Source organism: Corylus avellana, chromosome ca6, assembly GCF_901000735.1.
Source record: "Corylus avellana chromosome ca6, CavTom2PMs-1.0".
In the NCBI taxonomy this organism is placed as follows: domain Eukaryota; kingdom Viridiplantae; phylum Streptophyta; class Magnoliopsida; order Fagales; family Betulaceae; genus Corylus; species Corylus avellana.
Genome location: NC_081546.1, coordinates 13,824,244 through 13,830,243, shown reverse-complemented (window position 1 = coordinate 13,830,243; position 6,000 = coordinate 13,824,244).

Sequence of the window (6,000 nt, the reverse complement as noted above, 5' to 3'; positions counted from 1 at the left end):
CTGTCCACAGGAGGCAACGTCGGTAAAGGTAAGATCTGTTCTCCAAGTTTCTTCTTAAGACATGAGACATGGAAAACTGGATGGATTCTCGAATCCTGGGGCAAATCCAATTTATAAGCCACTGACCCAATTTTCTGTAGTATTTGATAAGGACCAAAAAATCGAGGGGAGAGTTTTAAATTCCTCCTTAAAGCCATAGATTTTTGGCGATAAGGTTGTAATCTAAGATACACCCAGTCACCCACTTGGAAAGTCCTCTCTGTCCGGAGCTTGTAAACATAAAACTTCATTCGCTGTTGTGACTTCTGTAGATTATCTTTCAATAACTGGAGAATTTGTGCTCTGCTCTTCAACTGTACATCCACTGCTGCATTGGCGGTAGTGCCTGAGACAAAGGACAAAAGGCGAGGAGGGGGATAGCCATAGAGTGCCTCAAAGGGTGAGATACCCGTGGAAGAGTGGTGATTTGTATTATACCACCACTCAGCCATAAGCAACCAAGAAACCCAAACTTTAGGTTTCATGCCCACATAGCACCGTAGATACCCTTCTAGACACTTGTTTAAAGCCTCTGTTTGTCCATCAGATTGAGGGTGGTAAGCTGAGCTAAAAGCCAAAGTAGTTCCCTGGAGCCGAAATAATTCCTTCCAAAATGAGCTGGTAAACACTGAGTCTCTGTCTGAAACTATGGTTTGAGGAAAACCATGCAACTTGAAAACTTGAGTGAAAAAAATGTTAGCCACAGTGATAGCTGTAAAAGGATGGGCGAGAGATAGGAAATGACCATACTTAGTGAAGCGGTCAACAACCACTAGAATCACACTATGACCATTTGATATAGGCAAGCCCTCAATGAAATCCATTGAGATGTCAGTCCAGCTTTGAAGAGGAATGGGTAAGGGTTGTAGTAATCCAGGAGTAGGAATATTCTCCACTTTAGAAGCTTGGCAAATAGGGCATTCCCGAATTAGCTTCCTAATATCCTTTCTCATCCCTGACCAAAAAAAATCAGCCTTAGCTCTCTGTACAGTCTTCAAATAGCCAGAGTGACCTGCTTGAGGATTAGAGTGTATGTACTGAAGTATTTTATCCTTAAAGGAGGAAGAGGGAACAATAAAAATTCTACCCTTCTTTAGGATCAATCCGTGCTGTAAAGTATACCCTTTAGGCACCTCTGTCCCAGCTTGTAGTTTCTGTAGCAATACCATGGCTTCTGGATCTATGGTGTAGCTCAGCTTGAGTTCTTCCAACTAAGTTGGAGTAGGAAAAGAGAGCATAGAACATGTAGCTTCATCAGGAAGGCCGGGATCCTCAAAAACCCTGGATAACGCATCAGCTACCTTATTCTCCTTACCTTTCTTATACTCAATAGTAAAGTCATACCCCAACAGTTTAGACATCCATCTTTGCTGAGTCACTGTACCCACCTTTTGCTCCAATAAGAATTTCAAAGACTGTTGATCAGTTCTTATCTTAAAAGATTGACCAAGAAGATAGGGTCTCCACTTTTGAACTGCAGACACTAAGGATAATAGTTCCTTCTCATAAGTAGAAAAAAACAAGGCTTTTCCTTTTAAGGCTTGACTCATGTAAGCAATTGGTTGGCCCTCCTGCATCAAAACAGCTCCAATCCCAACTCCACTAGCATCACACTCAATAGTAAAAGGTTTAGTGAAATCAGGCAACCTCAACACCGGTGGGTGTGTAACCGCATGCTTAAGAGCTTGGAAAGCTGTAGTAGCATCTTCACTCCACTTAAAAGCATTTTTTTTGAATAAGGCAGTTAAGGGGGCAGCAATAACTCCATAGCCCCTTATGAATTTCCGATAGTAGCCTGTGAGACCTAAAAAACCTCGAAGAGACTTGATAGTAGAGGGTGTTGGCCACTTAGACATAGCCTCAATCTTAGAAGGGTCAGTCCGAACCCCTTGCTCAGAAATGAAGTGTCCCAAATAATCAATCTCATTAACCCCAAAACGACATTTAGACTGTTTGGCATATAATTGATGTTTTCTGAACAATAACAACACCATTTTCAAATGATCCCCATGCTCCTCCACGGTTTTACTATACACCAAGATGTCATCAAAGAAAACCAACACAAACTTCCTTAGAAAAGGCTTAAAAATCTCATTCATAAGGCCTTGAAAAGTGGAAGGTGCATTAGTAAGCCCAAAAGGCATTACTAAGAACTCATAATGCCCCTCATGAGTTCTAAAGGCTGTTTTAGGAATATCTTCTTCTTGCACTCTAATTTGATGATAGCCTGATCTAAGGTCCAATTTAGAAAAAAATTTAGCCCCAAACAACTCATCCAATAGCTCATCTATGACTGGAATTGGAAATTTGTCCTTAATAGTCTCTTGATTTAGGGCTCGGTAATCCATACACATCCGCCAACTACCATCGGCCTTCCTAACCAGCAACACAAGTGAGGAAAAAGGGCTTTGACTGGATCGAATGACCCCTGATTCTAACAACTCCCGAACAATTTTTTCAATTTCAGTTTTCTGGTAATAAGGGTATCGATAGGGTCTAACACACACAGGTTTCGATCCCTCTTTCAGCACAATTCTATGGTCATGTGACCTAATGGGAGGTAGTCCTCGTGGTTCCTCAAAAACTTCTTTAAACTCATTAAGTAGGCCTTCAAATTGGGTAGAAACTGGTACATCAGGAGGCTGGTTTTCACATTCAATCAACTGTAAAACCATTCCCTTATCAGAAGTCCTCAAAAACTTAGGACCCTCCTTCATAGTCCAATTAGTGGGTTTTAAGCCTTGTAATAAAATTACATTTCCCCTCCAAGTGAAAGCCATAGTTAACTGTAAGAAATCCCAAATGATAGGACCCAACATTCTCAACCACTGGACTCCCAAAACAATATCACATCCCCCCAAAGTAAGGACATAAAATTCAGTAGAAAAAATGTTACCTTGAATCTTCATAGCCACTGCAGGACATTTTCCCTCACTAGTAATGACTTCACCATTTGCAACCTTCACAGGAATGACCTCCTTCACCACACGGTGTAGCCGTGCCTTTTAGCAATATATGGGTCCACAAAATTGTGAGTGCTGCCCGAATCCGCCAAAATGATGACCCTTTGATGATGAATAGACCCCACCAGCCGCATAGTATTAGGACTAGGAGACCCAGAAATGGCATGCAGTGAAATTGCTGGATGGTCTGAATTTTAAGCAAGCAGGGGTGCCTCTTCCCCACCTTCTCCTTCCTCAGAATCAAAATATAGTTCTTTAGAATTTTCTGTTTTGTTAACATCAAGACCCTGCATCAAGTACAACTTTGGGGTCTTGCAAACATGGGAAGGATTCCATTTTTCATCACACGTGTAACATAAACCTTTAGATCTTCTTTCCTTCATGTGGGCAGCAGAGACCCTTTGAATGGGTAAACCACTAGGGTTCTTTTTACTCATGGACATAGAATGCTCATCATTCCCAGGCAAAGAAGAATGTTCCCTAGAAAAACCTTCCTGCCCATATGCAGCTGGTTTGCTGTAGGGAGAGAAAGAAGTTCTATCCCCACCTAGGCCAAACTACTTAGAAACTTTCCTTGAAGAAGTCACATACTCCTCTTGAATTTTTGCTAACCCAAAGGCTTGACTCAAATTAGAAGGATTGAACATGCGTATAGGAAGCCGTATTTCATCTTTTAATCCACTCAAAAAACAACTAAGTTTATACTGTTCAGATAAGCCCCTCAATCTATTAGAAAGACCCTCAAATTGAGCTTTATAGGCTGCCACAGTGGTGGTTTGCCTTAAGCGGGTCAAGGCTTCCATGGGATCATCATAGGCTGTAGGACCAAACCTAATTAAGCATGCTTTCACAAATAATTCCCAAGTATTGACTAGCCCACTATACTCAGCATCCTGAATCCAAATTAGGGCTTCTCCCTCCATATGAAAAGATGCAATAGGGATTTTATCCATACCTTGAGTCTCATGAAATGCAAAATACTGGTTGGCCTTATATATCCAATTGGCTGGATCATCCCCATCAAATCGTGGGAAATCCATCTTCATGGCCCGAGTATGAAAATTCCTTGAATGTCCAGAACTTTCTCCTACATGTATCTCCTGAATTTGTCTTCTCTCATCAGAAACTAACCCTGAATTCTTCTCCTTTAACAGGACACTGATGGAGTGCATGCTGGCCGTGAGATCCTGCAACTGCTTCTTTAAGTCTGAAATTTCTGCAATTGGGGCAAGTTGAGACTGAATTGCATCAATCTTTCTCTGCATCTGAGTCAACCGTGTTCCATCCGCCATTGTTGTAGAATCTGCAAAGTTAGGACCGTCTGGAAATTGATACCACTTGTAAAGAATTTTATATCCTCGTAATGGATTCTGTGAGGTATTTGTTATGAAGTGAATGAAATATAATAGATGATGAATAATGGTTGGGAACAGAAGTGGAAGAAGAAAGGAAGTAGATTGATAATTGGGTAATTCGCCCAGGTCTCCAAAAGAGAATTACAAACAACTCAAATCTTTTTACATAAGCCTCTAAAAAACTCCCAAGAAATTATTTATACAATCCAAGCCCAAAACTAACTGCCCAACTACCCAGCCAGCTGGCCCAAAAATTGCGTAACAACCCAGCCTTTAAAGTGACGCACGTCTTCTGCACAACAGAAACGTGCGTCCCTTCCTACAAGCCACTGCACTACACTTCTACAAGCCATTCTTACAAGCCTTAGTTGTTTACAGCTGTACCACACAACTCCACATGCTTGGCTCACAAGTTGCCACGTAGCTCTTCTAGAAACTCCCTTTAAAGCCTCACCTAAGCTTATCTGCCTGTCGCCTCCCTTCTTCTTCTTCATGACCGTTGATATTACACTCTCTCTCTTCTTTCCTCCATTTTCTGACTCTTTCCTCCATTTTCAAAAACCCAAACCCAAAAAATCTTCAAAAAATCAAAAATCCAAATCAAAAAATCAACCTAAAAAATCAAAAACTCAAACGTCAAACCCAACAAATCTTCAAAAACCCAAAAAATCTTCTTATCTTCGCTTCTCTTTGTTTTTTTTTTTTTCCTTCTTCTCTTCTCCTTTCCTTTTTCTTCTTCTTCTTCTTCTTCTTCTGCTTTTCTTCTAGCTCTGCTGCCGTGCAGAGAGATTGAGAGAGAAGAGGGAGATTGAAAGAGGGAAAGAAGATATGGTGGAAAGAATAAATAATAAAAGAGGGAAAGAAGAAGGAAAATTAAAGTTGAATGTTCTGTTATTTTTTTATTATTATTATTATTTTTTTCTGATGCGCTAGTTTAGCACGTCGGAAATTTCATTTCATGTTTCTTTGTTTTATCTGCAAAATAAATAGTGTTTTTTGCTTAAAAAAAAAATAAAAAACATATATATATATATATATATATATATATATATATATATATATATATATATATTTTTTTTTTAATTTCTATATTACTGCATGGAGAATAATAAATTAAAGAAATCCGGATCGAAAGGCTAAGAGCAGCAATAGAGTTATTTAATAAAGATCTGGAAAGATTTTGAGTCTCATTTTCATTTAAAATCCTTCCTAATATAAAACAAAAATTAGATGAAATATATATAATATAAGTAAACCTGAGATAAAAATAAAAAAAAAATAAAAAATTTATTGACGTGTCAAAATGACACGTCAATATTTCTTGACGTGTCTAATTTTAGCACGTCAATAAATATTTAAATATTAAGTTATTTAAATAAAAATTTTAAAAATTAAATTGAATTTAAATTTCCTGACGTGTTGAATGTAACACGTAAGTAATATTGATGTGGCATATTCAACACGTCAAAAAAAAATTTGTTGGCATGCCACTTTTGGCACGTTAATAATTACTGAAGCATGTTTTCTTTGGAGAAGTAATTTCAACAACTTTACACCCATGCAATGTTCAAAGAAGTGCAAGAGGAGATTAGGGAGGTGTTGTATTGTAATGGTTCGCTTCAAAAAAGTGAATGTAAAATTAG